This window comes from Macaca fascicularis, chromosome 17 (assembly GCF_037993035.2).
Source record: "Macaca fascicularis isolate 582-1 chromosome 17, T2T-MFA8v1.1".
Classification (NCBI taxonomy): domain Eukaryota; kingdom Metazoa; phylum Chordata; class Mammalia; order Primates; family Cercopithecidae; genus Macaca; species Macaca fascicularis.
In genome coordinates, this window is record NC_088391.1 from 31,484,412 (window position 1) to 31,502,036 (window position 17,625).

Below are 17,625 nucleotides of genomic sequence, written 5' to 3' on the forward strand. Positions count from 1 at the left end.
ATCATCATGTGTGACAGCAACTTGAACTTAAATTTGCTTCAAATTCATGTTCCATTTGAAGGCACACAACGTTCTTGCCCATTTTGATTCCCTAATTCTCAAGTCCCTCCACCATGTGACTCATGCTCTTCATGAGTCACAGCTATCTTTGCTTCCCCTCAAATAGGATCAAGTGACTAAAGCTCAGGCAGGGGCTCTATCCAATGTGATGATGGATTTGGGTTTGGGGCACCAGCTCTGAAGGGTGAGGAACAGATACAGGGTCTCTTAACTCTTTTCTATCTGCTAAGCGCTATTCTGCAGCCTGTCCAATGCTACCACCTCTTTCTCCAAGTAGGATTCTCTCCTCTCATGAATTGTTCTTGATAGAGTCTCATACACAGGCGTTCTGATAGTTTCCTAAGGGTTTTGGCTGCCAATTACTAAGAGTCACAACCAAACTTTGAGTACCAAGTGTCCCTCTTCTGACCTGATCTTAATTTTTCTACATAGGTTCAAAAACAACGCTACCTAAAGATGCTTATACTCTCTTACGGAAAGCTGTTATTGCCACTGATGCTCCCAGTATTTTTCACCACTTAGATCAGTCAACTCACCCATTATGGTCATAGTTGTCAGATGCTGTTATGGTAGACACTGTTAATGAATCCATAATTCTACTAAAGAGTAAAAAACACAGACAAAAAATAAAATCAGATATTTTCGAAGGCAATCAGGATGTTAATCTTGACAGTATTTCAGGACACAAAAAAATAGAATCAGAGGAATTTTGATACGAACTAAAACAATTTCAGGGCACAACACTAGTACTTCTGAGGGGGTGTGTGTGTGCGTGTGTGTGTGTGTGAAAGGACAGAGAAAAAAGAAAGAAAATGTTAGAATAATGACTGTTTCTATATCAATGGCTAGTTCCTGGTCATCTTTGGTAGGAAATAAACAAGTAGGTAAGTCAAGGATAGCCTAAATTATGTTTAAAACCTTTTGTGAACTTAAAGTAGATTATATGTGTAGAATCATTTTGTTTTCTTTTTGTCCGGATTCATTTTTTTAAGTCATATGGCTATCTTTTACAAAATCAAGACTTCCTAGCACCCAAACCACTGGCTTGGCTAATTTAATCTCTCTACAACTTCATTTCCTCATCTGTAAGTTAAGACACATGCAAAATACACTCCACATCTGTCGACTTCATAAAACCATGCTGAATATTCAGCATTTTGCAAATATTGGTTTTTTAGACAACCTGCTCTCTACACCATATATTATGCCATAAAAATCAGCATGTGGCAATATAAACTGATATTTTTAGTTTCAAATACACGAACATGCTCATCAAAGTAATAAACTCCCAAGACTCAAGAATTAATGCTCTTTGCCACAATTTGCTAACTTTTCAAATGTTTAAATAAGTTTAAGAAACTGCACCCTTTTTTTTTTTTTTTTTTTTTTTTTTTTTTTTTTTTTGCTGCTGATAAAAACTGGGATTCCCAAGAGTGTGCTCAGGTTTCTGAACTTATTTGACCACAGAACCTCATTCTCACAGTTGAAATGTGTGAGAAACACATTTTGGAAACAATATATTAAATGGTATCTTTTTATGTCTTTAAGTAAAAGTTCTGCTACACAAACTAATTTTGGACTGTGATTGATAGCTCAAACCTTAAAGCACAGATAGACATTAATTTTGTGCTATTCTTTCAGCATGTGAGGAAAGCAGTGCTGGAGTTCAAATTATCAAATCTCATTAGCCTGGTCTGAAGGCCATGAAGGGAACCTTTCAAGTTGTAAGTGGGTGCTTTTAGGTCCTTGAATGGCTCATGGAAATTCATCCCGGTCTCAGGAAAAAAATGCCTTTTACAAAAAGAAAAGCATCTAGAGGTATCCGCTGCTTTTCCGCAGGAAGAACAACTGGGTTGTCTATGCAGAATACACTAATAAGTCTTAACAGAGGAAAAGGTTCAAAACACCAAAAACATAAGAATTTGAGTTTCTGACATAAGCAGCCTTATTGAATGATTACTGGATTTTTCAGATATCTTCTACTGAGGAAGAGAACCGGAAGACACTCAAGTTACTCTTCAGATCCAGGTGACAAGCCAGGATTGCTAAGCAAGTTCCTTGGGACACTCATCTCCAAAAAGGACACAAGACATCCATAGATGTTACCTGAACTCCTTTCAGGGAGATATTGCATGAAGTGTGAAATAGCAGTTTGATAAGCTGCTTGGGAGCACAGAATGACTTCCCTCATGGGACGTGAATAAGTAGCTAGCTAAATTGCCTTCTAAGGAAGGTGAGAATGGTAAACTATCCTAAAATTACGTGATCACGCAGAATTCCTAAATGCTTTTTGGTAGATAGGAGAAACCACAGAAGTTTGAGTTAGGTAAAGGTTAGCTACACCTTCATAATCATGCTACCAGGTTATAAAGAAAAGTAGGTCTCCAATCAAATCTGCCACACATACAGATATTCATTGAACAAAACATTCAGTAGCAAGCAGGCACAGTACATAAGCTTCTGTAAGCTTTCTGTACTTTAGGTGCTCCAAGCATGAAAGGTTCATTCTCAACAGAGTCCTAATATTCCAGAGGCCAAAATCTTCCTAAACCTTCCTGGAGATGTTGAGATGGGACCACTGAAGCCCGTTCAGTGGCCATCTCTGTGGAGTGGCTTCCGGAGCTGAGCACTAGCTCACCATCCTGAACAGAGCATCCACCATTAGGGCAACCAGCTGCCCCTATAGGAAAGATTAAAGCGACCAGTATATGCATGTTATCACACTGCCTAAAATGTCCTATTTTTAAGGACATTAACAGGTATAGAATGAGGCTTGTTTTATTGTTTAAACTTTTTTCTATATCTATTATTTTTCTAATTACTTTTCTATTTCTATTTGCTGGGTCACAGACAGCAGCAAATTCCATAACTTTGGGGTTATACCAGCTCATGTGCAGTAGGAGTAGAAATATCAAAGCTCTCAGTCTACCACCTTCTGTTCCAGAGATGTGGCCCAAGCACACCTTTGGACGTGAAACAGAGCAACCCAAGGCAGAGCTGGATTTCTGGGAGTTTCTCCCTGTAAGCCCTGGACCTGCTTACCTGTAGGCTAGACTGCTTCCGGCACCACTGCCGCTCACAAGAGGCTGGGGTCGGTTCAGCCGCTAAAATGACATAAGTCTCAGGTCTTGTGTCTTCAGTACAACTTTCTCTAAGAGGGAGAAATGTATTCAAGATCCCATTAGCAGCTTTCTCTCCCATTGCCTTTCAGGATTATGGCTTTTCCTTTTTTCATTTTTTAATTCCCAAAACCAAGCTTGTTAGATCAAATCTTTACCCAATTCCTGACAAATAACAAGGTTATTGCTAGTTGGCCCTACACCCACTAGTTGTCCCCCAGTACCCCGAGGATAAAGGGACTCTGTAAGGTCCCTGGGAGAGGAAACGAATGTCAATTAGTGGTCCCTCCAGCTGGTATAAGCAAACTTTCCTGTCTGTGGGCCCCAGACACCACCATCTAGTTCCCCCACCAAAACTTTACATGATTTTAATTCTCCTGATGAGGAGGAGAGGACAACATCAGCCAACAGAGAGGGCAGAGGATGGGATGGGACTACCTTGCTCAGAGACCCTCACCTCTAGGTCTTTACCTCGTATTGAGAAGAAGCCAGTACTGGAATAAGAACTGTGTGTCCATAGCAACCCCAAACAGAATCCTGTGCTCTTGAGATTCTCCTAGAGTGGGGAACAGAACGAGCTTGGTCCAAGAGTGCAGAGACTTAAAAACATGCTGTTCTGCCACACATACAGATACTCATTAAAGATGAGGGAGAAGGGCATGGGGTGGGGGACAACATACCAAAACCAAAGACCACTGGATAATAACCTCAGAGCAGAGACGATCTCTCCAGTTATCTTTTCTTTTGCATGTCATGGAGGGGATTCTTCTTATTTACTCTGGTGAAGACGTTTATGTCAAGTGTTCGGTTTCCTTTGTGGGTTACAGAGAATAACCAAAGGGCTCAGTGTTTTCTAGACCGTATTAAATTTCACTAAAATAAGCAAGGTTGATAGGACTTGCGGGGGAAACTTCATTGACTCAAGCTATCATTTTATAGGATTGTGAGAAAACAAATAGTTGTACATTTAAATGACACTCATATTCTAGCTAGAAGAGAGGATTTGGAATGTTCTTACAGGAAAGAAATGGTAAATGTTTCAGTCAATGGATACGCTATTTACCATGATTTGATCATTATACCATGTAAAATATACTGAAACATCACACTGTACCTCATAAATATGTACGATTTATTATGTGTCAATTAAAATTTTGATTATAAGAAAAAATAAACTTCAATTGTAAGAAAACAACTCAACTTTTAAAAAATGGGCAAAATGGCCGGGCGCGGTGCCTCAAGCCTGTAATCCCAGCACTTTGGGAGGCCGAGACCGGCGGATCACGAGGTCAGGAGATCCAGATCATCCTGGCTAACACGGTGAAACCCCGTCTCTACTAAAAAACACAAAAAACTAGCCGGGCGAGGTGGCGGGCGCCTGTAGTCCCAGCTACTCGGGAGGCTGAGGCAGGAGAATGGCGTAAACACAGGAGGCGGAGCTTGCAGTGAGCTGAGATCGCGCCACTGCACTCCAGCCTGTGCGACAGAGCGAGACTCCGTCTCCAAAAAAAAAAAAAATGGGCAAAATATGTGAACAGATACTTCACTAATAAAGATTTGCAACTGACAAGCAAGTGAAAAGATGGTCATCATAAGTAGCTATTAGAGAAATGCAGAGTCAAACTACAATAAGAAACCACTAGATAACTATTAGAATATCTAAAATTAGAAAGATGGCGTGTTGACAAAGATAGAAACTGAAACTCTCATACAATGCCAGGAATGTAAAGTGCTAGATCCACTTTGGAAAACAGTTTGGCAATTTCTTAAGAAGTTAATTAGGTCTTCGAGTTCCCACTCCAACATGTAGAGAACTTGGAAATCATCACTCCCATCTTCACAACAGGAAAAAAGATAATCAAACTGAAAATCAACAACTTTTCTTAGATCTGTCAGAGAATAGAGGTCACAGGGCAAACCACTTCCTCAAAAACTAGAGAGACAGGTGACTACAGAACATCACAGTTTACCTGAGAGCAGAAGCCACAGGAGCCAGTAATTGGTAGGAACACTTAAATGCTAATCAATAAATTACCTACCAGTGGCTGAGTGTGGGCTACCTTGAGAGTTGAAAACTTGTTGGAGTCCCGCCTTGGGCACCCCTTATACTTTCACGAATTTTACTTCCAGAAACCCTACCAGGTTCTCATGATGAACGCTGAAGAAAATTTCCTCAGGCTCTTTACACAAAGAAAAGGGAAAAGCAACCATTTCAAAGTATACCCTAGTTGGTGGATAGAGAGAGTGAGTGGGTGTATCAACCATTTTGAAATATGCCCAGGGCATTCTATTCTCTGTGTGGAAGTCCTGCCCTAAAGAAAAACTGCTTTATCAGGGCCTTGTCTGACATAGGGGAAAAGCAGTAAGACAACTCTAAACCCCTCTAGCTTTCCTGTCCCACATAAAAGGAGAGGAAAAAAAGAAATCATTACTAAGTCAATATCAGAAAAATTTACACCTCTGTTTTTGCCTAAGAGTATAGTTTGGGATCTTACCTTTAGATATTTCTTCCATTTGAGGTTAATTTTTCTGTACGATGTGAGGAAGAGATCTAACTTCATTCATTTGTATGTGGATATCCAGTTATTCCAGCACCACTTGCTGAAGAGACTGTTCTTTTCCACTGAATGGTCTTGGTACCCTTGTGGAAAATCAATTGACCTTAAATGTATGGATTTACTTCTGGACTCTCAATTCTATTCCATTGATCTACATGTCTATCCTTATTCTAGTACTAAACAATTTTAACCACTATAGCTTTATAGTAAGTTTTGAAATAATAAAGTGTGGACTCTGCAACTTCATTGTTCTTCTTCAAGATCATTTTGGTTCTTCAGAGTCCCTTGCATTTTCAAATGAATTTTAGGATCAGCAAGTCAATTTCTGCAAAATAGAAGCTAGGATTCTGATAGGAACTGAGTTGAATATGTAGATTAATTTGTGGAGTACTGTCATCTTAACAGTACTGTCTTCCATTCAGTAAATACAGAATGTGTATCCATTTATTTAGGTCTTAATCACTTTCAATAATGTTTTGTACTCTTATATTTCTTTTGTTTTAGTCTTTTTTTAAATGCTATTGTAAATAAAATTACTTTCTTAATTTCATCTTCAGGCTTCTCATTGCTAGTGTTTCTAAATATAACTGACTTTTTGCACATTGATCTTAGATCTTTTGTGAACTCAATTGTTGCTCCAGCAGGTTTGTTGTTTTGTTGTTGTGGATTCCTTAGATTTTCTACATACAACATTATTTATCTGCAAAAAATATAGTTCAGTTTTTCCATTCCAATCTAGATGCTTTTTATTTCTTTTTTGTTGTTGGTTTTGTTTTGTTTTGTTTTGTCTAAATGTCCTGGCTAGAACCTCCAGTACAATGTCGAATAGAAAAAGCAAGAGCAGGCATCCTTGTCTTGTTCCTCATCTTAGGAGAAAAGCTTTAAGACTTCTGCCACTAAGTTTAATGTAAACTGTTGGGTTTTCATAATCTTTACTAGACTATCTAAGGGTTTGGGTTTTTTGTTGTTGTTGTTGTTGTTGTTATTTACTTAGGTTATTTACCATACTTTTGAGTTCTTTCCTTTTTTTTCTTGATCAAGCTAAGCTATCAATTTTGTTGATCTTTTCAAATAACTTTTGGTTTATTTCTCTGTTGCTTTTCTGCTTGCTATTTTATTTATTTTCACTCCATTTATTATATCCTTGCTTTGCCTTGGTTTCAGTTTGCTCATCTTTTTCTAGTTTCTTTAGTTGGAAAGTTAGATTATTGATTGAGATCTTTCTTCTCTTCTAATGTAAGAATTTACACCGATAAATTTCCCTTTAAGCACTGCATTAGCTGCATTCCATAAGTTTTGAGATGTGGAGTTTTTTTTTCATTCATCTCAAAGTATGTTCTGATTTCTCTTGGATTTCTTCTATGACCAACTGATTATTTAAGAGTACATTGTTTCATTTCCATATATTTGTGAACTTCTCAAATTTCCTTCTCTTACTATTCTAACTTCATTTTATTGCAGTTGAGAACATGCTTCGTATTATTTAAATCTTTTAAATTTTATTGGGAGTTGTTTTATTGCCTAGCATATGGTCTTTCCTGGAGAATGTTCCACGTGCACTTATAAAGACTGTATATCTGTTGTTTTTGGATGGAGTATGCTGTAGATACCTGTTAAATCTAGTTGGTTTATAGTATTATTCAAGTGTTACATTTTCTTAGTGTTTTCTAACCAATTGTCTAGCTATTAATGAAAGTAGGAAATTGAAGTCTTCAACTCTTATTGCTGAATTGTTTCTCCCTTCAATTCTGTCAAAACTTTATTCATGGACTTTGGGGCTCTGTTCTATCTTTTTGATGGATTGAGCCTCTTACTATTATAAAATGTCCTTTGTTGTTACTAAAACTTTTTCCTTTAAGTCTATTTTTTCTGATTTTGTATTATGATTCCATCTCTTAATTTATATTGTTTTGGTTACTGTTTGCTTGTTATATCTTTTTCTATACTTTTAATCTATTTGAGTCTTGGTCTAAAGCATGTCTCTTATACACAGCATATATTAGGATCATGTCCTTTAATTCATTCTGCAAATTTCTTCCTTTTAAATGGAGAGAAATTTCCATTTCATACAATCATTGATAAAGTAAGATTTATGCTAAATAGTTTTGTAGTGTACAATTTTTATTTCCTTGTCATGTATTTTACTACATTTTTGAGTTGTTTTCTTCGTGGTTGCCCTGGATATTGCAATTAACATGTTGATTTATAACTATGTAGTTCATATTAATACCAACTTAATTACAACAGTATACATAAACTTTTTCCTATGTAGCTCCATTCCCTTTCTCTTCCATTGTGCTGTTAATGTCATATAAACCATATCTTCATATGCTCTATCTTCATCAATCCATTCATGAGAATTGCTTTATGCTTATACTGCCTTTTATATTTACTCATATAGTTATCTTTCTCAGCTCTTTATTTCCTCATGTGAATTTCAGTTACTACCTAGTATTCTTTCATTTCAGCCTAAATGACTCCCATTAGTATTTCTTATAGAGATGTCTTCAAGCAACAAATTTTGTTAGCTTTGTTTATCAAGGAATGTCTAAAAAGTCTTAAGATACTTATGTCTTATGTTTCTCCTTCAATGTGGAAGGATATTTTGCTACATATAGAACTCTTGATTAATAAGTCTCATTAGACCCTAAGTAGCCATCTTGATTCTCACACCAACTGTCATGGCATCATAGGGGTGTTATACAAGTAACCCTTATTTCACTTCATAATTGCCCCAATATGCAATGGTAATTATCCTGGCAATTTGGATATGCCAGAGAGAAGTCAAAATGTGCTTCCTTTAGGTGAAAAGGTGAAAGTCTCTGACATCATAAGAAAAGAAAAATATTAAAGGCTGAGGTTGCTAAGATTTATAGTAAGGACAAATCCTTTACCCATAAAATTGTGAAGAAGAACAAAGAAATCTGTGCCAGTTTTGCTGTCAAACCTCAAGCTACAAAAGTTATAGCTACACGGCATGATAAGTACTTAGTTGAGATGGAAAAGACATTAAATTTGTAGGTGGAAGACATGAACAGAAATGTCTTCTGACAGCAATCAAGTTTAGTACTCTCAGCATTTGTTTTTTTCTTTGTTTGCTTTCTTTTGTTTACATTTTTGCTAGCATATTATGTATCTCAACTTATCTATACCCCAGGTAGCCATGATGTTCAGCAATTGCCTCTGATTGTCTTCAACACATATCTCCTGACCAAAGGCTGGGGGAGCTCTAAGTCAGGCCAAATAAAGATAGCCTTGTGAGTGGAATCTTCCTGGGACCTCCTAGTCAAGTCACATAATGACGTTTCTCTGGGAATAAGGCTTTGAATGAGTCCCAACCCCCTTTTGTTCTTTTCTATGGTTCCCAGGAGCTTGGTTTTCAACAAGATTGTAGGATGTTCATTTTCAAAGCTACCATGGAACCGGGAGGATGTGATGAGCATAGAGAAAGTAAGAGCACTACAAAGTTCACTATTCTCACCAAAATTCAGCCTACACTCTTGAATAAATGCTCCCAAGGTTGCGGCAAGCCTTTGGATATTTTCCGGAGTTCTGAAAAAGGTGCTTCTATTTTTCCCAGTCGCTTTCATGAATAAAGGAATTTTGGAAGGTTCCCAGCTTCCCATTTTTACTGATATCACTTCCAAATGCACTTTTATTTTTATTTTTTTGAAACAGAGTCTTGCTCCATTGCCCAGGCTAAGGCACAGAGGTGCGATCCTGGCTCACTGCAACCTCCGCCTCCCGAGTTCAGGCTGTTCTCCTGCCTCAGCCTAGTAGCTGAGATTACAGGTGCATGCCACCATGCACGGCTAACTTTTGTATTTTTTGTAGGGACGGGATTTCACCATGTTAGCCAGGCTGGTCTTGAACTCCTGACCTCAGGTTATCCTCCCGCCTCAGCCTCCCAATGGGATGACAGGCGTAAGCCACCACGCCCGGCCCCAAATACACTTTTAAATACATTTCTGAACTCACAAAAATGTAAAGGAAGTACAGAATGATTACAGACACACGCACAATTGCACACACAATCTAGAGGTGCAACTAAAGTCATCAGTCAACACAAAAGCCAGTGATGCCCTGGAAGTGAGTCAAAACCAAAAACCTAGAGCTTTGTTAGTTAACATTGTGGCTGCCTGAGGTAGTAAACAGGAATTGGGGCAATCAATAGGAAAATCAAAATACTTTCTTTTTCAAAAAGCTGGGAATGAGATGTCAATAGGGGACTTTGCAATGCTCTGACATATTCCTGGGAATCTGTTCAGCAATCCTGGAGATCTAGAATTTCTCTGGTTGACTAATAGGATTTGAACCTGACAAAGTAAGGAACTGAGTCTGAGACCTCCACATAAATCCAGACACTAAAATGAGCTATATATTTAGTAGAAAAGGCATTCTACTAATGTCTTTAGTAGATGAAGATTTAGAAGATGAAGACATATTTCTTCATCAGCACATGGAAAATTCTCCAAGATAGACCATATGTTAGGACATAGAATAAGTCTCAACAAATTCTCAAAAATCAAAATCATACCAGTATCCTCTCAGACCACAGTGAAACAGGATAGGAAATCAATAACAAAGAAACTTTGGAATCTGTACAAATACATGGAAATTAAACAACATGCTCCTGAATGACCTTTAGATCAACACTGATTTTAAACTGTACTTTAGACCAATGGACCTAACAGACATTTATAGAACATTTCATTCAACATTTAGTAGAAAAGACAAAGTTGGAAGGATATGACAAGTGAACCAATAAGCAATTCAGTCTCTGCAGGCAGTGGATTTTAAAACATTAATAATTTTAATAGTCTTCTCAAACGTTTTCTGCCAGCTTTACTCTTATGCTGGAATTTGAATTTACACCAATGAATATGGTTGGTCCAACTGGACTATGAATAAGTCCAATAAACTGCAAACCAATAAATCAAACTAGAATGGTTCCTGATTGATACTACTTCCAGAACCAAGCAGAAACCAGGCAAATCATCTCAATTCCAGTCTCTCAGTGTACCCAAAGTTAAAGTTAAGACAAATATGACCTATTTCTAAAATTTAACGAAGAGTTGAAGAGTCAAACTACCATAAGTAGGAGTCAACAGAAATCATAAAAATAAGAAAAACACATAGAAAAACATAAATATTAAAATTATAACAAACTATATTCAGGAAGTACATTTAAAAGTATGTTTGAAGTGAAAAGATAGAGCTCAACACTATGGGGAATATTAAAAGGGGCCATTGGTCCATTCTGGAACTTCAGAGTAGGTTTTCTGAAAAAGATGATGCTTGAGCTTGGGCTTGAAGGACAGTAAATAATTAAGCAGGAGAAAAAGTGGTGAGGGAGTTTCAGAGAAAAGGATCATAATGAACAAATTCATGGAAGCACTAAATAGCAGAGGGACTCTAGGGGAAATTATAAACATTTACCTATTACTGCAGTAACAGATGTAGAGCAGGGACTAACGGGAGATGTCTGTACATTATATTAAGAAGTATAGACGTTATTTAATAGGCAATAGAGCCAAAAAGGGATTTTAAGAAGGGAAGTCTCATGATAATTTTGCTTTAGGTAGTCTGTCTTTCAGTGGTGAAGAGAGAGGGGCAACACTGAAGTGTCAGGGATCAGTTAGGAGACTGCTACACAGCGTAGGTGAGAAATGTTGAGGGCCTGAAAACCAGGGTGGTAGTAAGAATTGAGAGGAGAGAGAGATTTGAGAAACAGCAGAAAAAATCGCTTGAACCCAGGAGGCGGAGGTTGCAGTGAGCAGAGACCATGCCACTGCACTCCAGCCTGCGCAACAGAGTGAGACTCTGCCTCAAAAACAAACAAACAAATAAAACAGTAAAAAGAGACAAAGATGGTCATTATAGAATGACATGGAGATACATTAGCAAGAGGATATAACAGTTCTAAACATATGCACTCAATACTGGGATACCCAGATATATAAAGCAAATGTCATTAGATCTAAAGGGAGAAAGAGACTGCAATATAACAATAGATGAGGACTTCAACACTCTACTTAGCATTAGACAGATCACCTAGACAGGAAACTGACAAAGAAACACTGATTTTAAACTGTACTTTAGACCAATGGACCTAACAGACATTTATAGAACATTTCATTCAACAGTAACAGAATACACATACTTCTTCATCAGCACATGGAAAATTCTCCAAGATAGACCATATGTTAGGACATAGAGTAAGTCTCAACAAATTCTCAAAAATCAAAATCATACCAGTACCCTCTCAGACCACAGTGAAATAGGATAGGAAATCAATAACAAAGAAACTTTGGAATCTGTACAAATACATGAAAATTAAACAACATGCTCCTGAATGACCTTTAGATCAAGGAAGAAATTAAAGAGGAAATCAAAAAATGTCTTGAAACAGGCTAGGTGTGGTGGCTCATGCCTGTAATCCTTACACTTTGGGAGGCCAAGGTGGGTGGATTGCTTGAGCCAGGAAATTGAGACTGGCCTGGGCAACATATGAGATTCTGTCTCTACAAAAAAAAATACAAAAGTTAGCCAGGTATGCTAGTGCGTGCCTGTAATCTCAGCTACTCAGAAGGCTCCAGCAGAAGGATCGCTTGAGCCCAGGAGGTGGAAGTTCCAGTGAGCCAAGATTGCGCCATTACATTCCAGCCTGAGCAACAGAGACAGAGTGAGACCTTGTCCCAAAAAATAAAATGTCTTGAAACAAATGAAAATTTAAATACAACATAACAAAACCTATGGGATACAACAAAAACAGTGCTAGGAGAGAGGTTTATAGCAATAAACACCTATATTTTAAAAGTAGAAAGATTTCAAATAAACAAACTAATGATATACCCCAAAGAATTAGGAAAGTAAGAACAAAACAAACCTCAAATTAGTAGAAGGACAGACATAATAAAGATCAGAGCAGTACTAAATGAAATAGATTTAAAAAACAATATAAATAATCAATGAAACAAAAAGTTTGTTTCTCAAAAAGGTAAACAAAATCGATAAACTGCTAGTTAGACTAAACAAGAAAATAAAAAAGATGGCCCAAATAAACAAAATCCAAGACAAAAAAGAAGACATTGCGAGGCACGGTGACTCATGCTGTAATCCCAGCATTTTTGAGAGGCTGAGGCAGGTGGATTGTTTGAGCTCAGGAGTACGAGACCAACCTGGACAACATGGCGGAATTCTGTCTCTAAAACAAATACAAAAATTAGCTGGGCATGGTTGCATATGCTTGTAGTCCCAGCCACTCAGAAGTCTGAGGTGGGAAGATCAAGTCGGACCAGGAGCTTGAGGCTGCAGTGAGTCAGGATCACACTATTGCACTCCAGCCTGGGTGACAGAGTGAGACCCTGGGTCAAAAAATAAAGAAATAAAGAAATGAATAAAACTAGACATTACAACTGACACCACAGAGATACTAAAAATCATCAGACACTATTATGAACACCTATATATTAATAAACTAGAAAACTTAGAGGAAATGCATAAATTCCTTTACACATACAACCTACCACGATTGAATCAGGAATAAATAGAAAACCTGAACACACCAATCGTGAGTAATGAAATTGAATCCATAATAAAAAAGTATCCAAACAGTGAAAAGCCCAGGACCCAATGGCTTCACTGCTAATGACTTCATTACCAAATTCTACCAAACTTACAAAGACAAATTAACACCAGTTCTCCTCAAACTAGTCCAAAAAATTGAAAAGGAGGGAATTCTTCCTCATTCTACTAGGCTAGCAGTACCCTCATACCAAAACCAGATAAGAATGCAATAACAACAAAAAATATAGTTACACTCTAATATCCCTAATAAACATAGATGTAAAAATCCTCAACAAAATACTAACTAACTGAATCCAACAGCATATCAAAAAGATAACATACCAGGATCAGGTGGGATTTCCCAGAAATGCAAAGGTAGTTCAACATACACCAATCAACAAAGATGACATATCACATCAACAGAATGAAGGACAAAATCATATGATCATTTCAAGAGATGTAGAAAAAGCATTTGATAAAATGCTTTTTTATCAAAAAGTTCTTCACGATAAACACTCTCAACAAACTAGGCACTGAAGGACCATATTAATATCTCGACATAATAAAGGCTACATAGGACAAACCCGCATTTAACATCATCCTATCATAGCTTTCAGCTTCTCCTCTAAGAACTGGAACAAGACAAGGATGTCTATTTTTGCCACTCCTATTCAACACAGTTCTGGAAGTCTTAGCCAGAGCAATCAGACAATAGAAACAAATAAAAGACATCCAAATTGGAAAAGAGGAAGTAAAACTGTCCCTCTTTGTAGATGACATGATCTTGTATCTAGAAAAACCTAAAGATTCCATCAAAAGCTCTTAGATCTGATAAATGAGTTCAGTAAAGTTGTAGGATACAGGCAGGTGTGGTGGCTCATGGTGTAATCCCAGCACTTTGAGAGACTGAGGCAGGAGAATCACCCGAGGTCAGGAGTTCAAGACCAGTCTGACCAATATGGTGAAACCCTGTCTCTACTAAAAATACAAAATTTAGCCAGGCGTGGTTGCATGCGCCTGTAGTCCCAGCTACTCAGGAGGCTGAGACAGGAGAATTGCTTTAACCCGGGAGGCAGACATTGCAGTGGGCCAAGATGACACCACTGCACTCCAGCCTGGACTACAGAGCAAGACCCCGTTTTAAAAAAAAAAAAGTTGTAGGATACAAAATCAACATACAAACGGTAATAGCATTTCTATACACCAATAATTAACTAGCTGAGAAAGAAATCAAGAAGGAAATCCATTTATAATAGCTACAAGAAAATAAAATTCCTAGGAAAAAAATTTAACCAAGTAGATGAAAAACCTCTACAAGGAAAACTACAGAACATAGATGAAAGAAATTGAGAAGGACATAAAGAAATGGAAAGACAACCCATGCTCATGGATCAGAAAAAAATCAATATTGTTAAAATGACCATACAACCCAGAGCAATCTACCGATTCAATAAAATCCCTATCAAAATACCAATGTCATTCTTCACAGAAGTAGAAAAAATAATCCTAAAATTCACATGGAGCCAAAAAAGAGCTTGAATAGAGAATCAATCCTAAGTAAAAAGAAAGCTGGAGACATTATACTATCTGACATCAACATATATTACAAGGCTCTAGTGACCAAAACAGCATGGTATTGGTATAAAAACAGGTAGCAAATGAAACAGAATAAAAATCTCAGAAATAGATCCACACATTTACAGCCAACTGATTTTCAACAAAGGTGTCAAGGACATTCATTGGGGAAAGGACATCCTCTTCAACAAATGGTGCTGGGAAATTTGGATATCCATATGTATGCAAAAGAACACAACTAACCTCCTCCTTTTCGCTATACACAAAAATCAATTTGAGATGGATTAAAGACTTAAACATAAGCCCCGAAACCATAAAACTACTGGAAGAAAACATAGGGGAAGCACTTCAGGACACTGGTCTAGGAACAGGTTTTATGGCTAAGACTTCAAAAGCACGGCAAGAAAAACAAAAGTATTCAAATTGGACTATATTAAACTAAAAAGCTTCTGCACATCAGAGGAAACAATGGAGTGAAGAGATAACCTGTTGAATGGGAGAAAATATTTACAAACTATTCATCCAACAAGGAATTAATATCCAGAATACACAAGCAACTCAAACACCTCAACAGTAAAAAATAATAGTAATTGCATTTAAAAGTGGGCAAAGGGTCAGGCACAATGGCTTATGCCTATAATCCTAACATTTTGGGAGGCTGATGCAGATAGACTGCCTAGGCCAGGAGTTTGAGACCAGCCTGGGTAACATAGTAAAATTCCGTCTCTACAAAAACATACAAAAGTAGACTGGGTTTGGTGGCTCATGCCTGTAATCCCAGCATTTGGGGAGGCCGAGGCAGTAGGATCACTTGAGCCCAAGAGTTCAAACCCAGCCTGGGCAACATAGTGAGACATCATCTCTACAAAAGTCAAAAAATGAGTTGGGAGCATCACTTGAGCTCAGGAGATTGAGGCTAGAATGAGCAGTGATCGCACCACTGCACTCCCATGCCGTCTCCAAAAAAAAAAAAAAAATACACACACACACACACAAAAAAAAATTAGCTGGGCACAGTGGTACATGCCTGTGGTCTCAGCTACTCTGGAGGCTGAAGCAGGAGAATCATCTGAGCCCAGGAAGTGGAGGCTGCAGTAGCTCGTGATTGCACCACCGCACTCCAGCCTGAACAACAGAGCAAAACCCTGACTACAATAAATGAATGAATGAATGAAGGAATGTGGGCAAACAACATAAATAGATATTTCTCCAAAGAGGACATACAGGTATATGAAAAAATGCTCAACGTCACTAATCATAAGGGAAATGCAAATTAAAACCACAATGAGATATCATCTTCACCCAGTGAGAATGGCTATGATTAAAAAGACAAAATAATAATGGATGTGGGCGAGGATGCGGAGAAGGGGGAACTCTTATATACTGTTGTGTGGGAATGTAAATTAGTACAGTCACTATGGAAAATAGTATGGAGATTTCTCAGGAAACTGAAAATAGAGCTACCCTACAATCCAGCAATGCCACTACTGGCTGTTTATCCAAAGGAAAGAAAACCAATATATCAAAGGGATGATACCTGTACTTCCATGTTTACCACAGCACCATTCACAATAGCAAAAATATAGAATCCAACTAAGTGTCCATCAACAGACAAATGGATAAAGAAAATGTGATACATATAATCAAGTACTATTCACCCATAAAACAAGAATGAAATCATGTCGTTTGCAGCAACCTGGATGGAACTGGAAGTCATTGTTATGTGAAGTAAGCCAGTCACAGAGAGACAAATATTGCATGTTATCACATACGTAGGAGCTAAAAAAGTTGATGGTGGATAGATAGATACCAGAGGCTAGGAAGGGTGTGTGGGTTGGCAAGGAAGAGTGGTTGGTTAATACAGTTAGACAGAAGGAGTAAGTTCTAATGTTCTATAGCAGAGTAGGGTGACTACAGTTAACACAATGTATTGTGTATTTCAAAATAGCTATAAGAGAAGACTTGAAATGTTCCCAACATATGGAAATGACAAATACTCAAAGTGATAGATACCTTAAATACCCTGATTGATCATTACATATTCTATGCATGTAACAACATATCACATGTACATATGTACCCCATAAATATGTACAAATATTTGTTGTGTACCAATTAAAAATAAACAAAAGTTTAAAAATACATATATCTACACAATGAAATATTAGTCAGCACTAATACACTGCAAGTTGGATGAACCTTGAAAACATGCTACATGAAAGAGTGCATAAAAGATCACAAATGGGCTACTCACCAGGATGAAACAGGAGGATCACTTGAGCCTTTCCTGCTTGCTTCGCTGAAGGCATCAGGCACTTCCATGGCTGGGATCAACTCTTCTGGAAGCAGGTCCTAGCAGGACTGTGAGTGTCCACATCCAGGATAAGGATCCTGCAGAGAGCTTGGGATACTTACCCAAGCTCTCTGGGGGGAGGAGCAGGGGCTGGCGCCTTAAGGACTTACTGCCTTCTGACCAATCCTGATGTTTCCAAGGCACTGGGGTTTTCAGGACTGGATAAGACTGTTTTAAGGCCACAGTGTGGCAACTGCAGTGTGGCAACTGCAGCGAGTCACAGGCCAAATCCTCAACTCTGGTACTGTCTAAAGTGCCTTTCTTGGCCTGGTGAGGTGGCTCACACCTATAATCCCAACACTTTGGGAGGCTGAGGCGGGTGGATTACTGGAGATCAGGAGTTCAAGACCAGCCTGGCCAACATGAAACCCCAACTCTACCAAAAATGCAA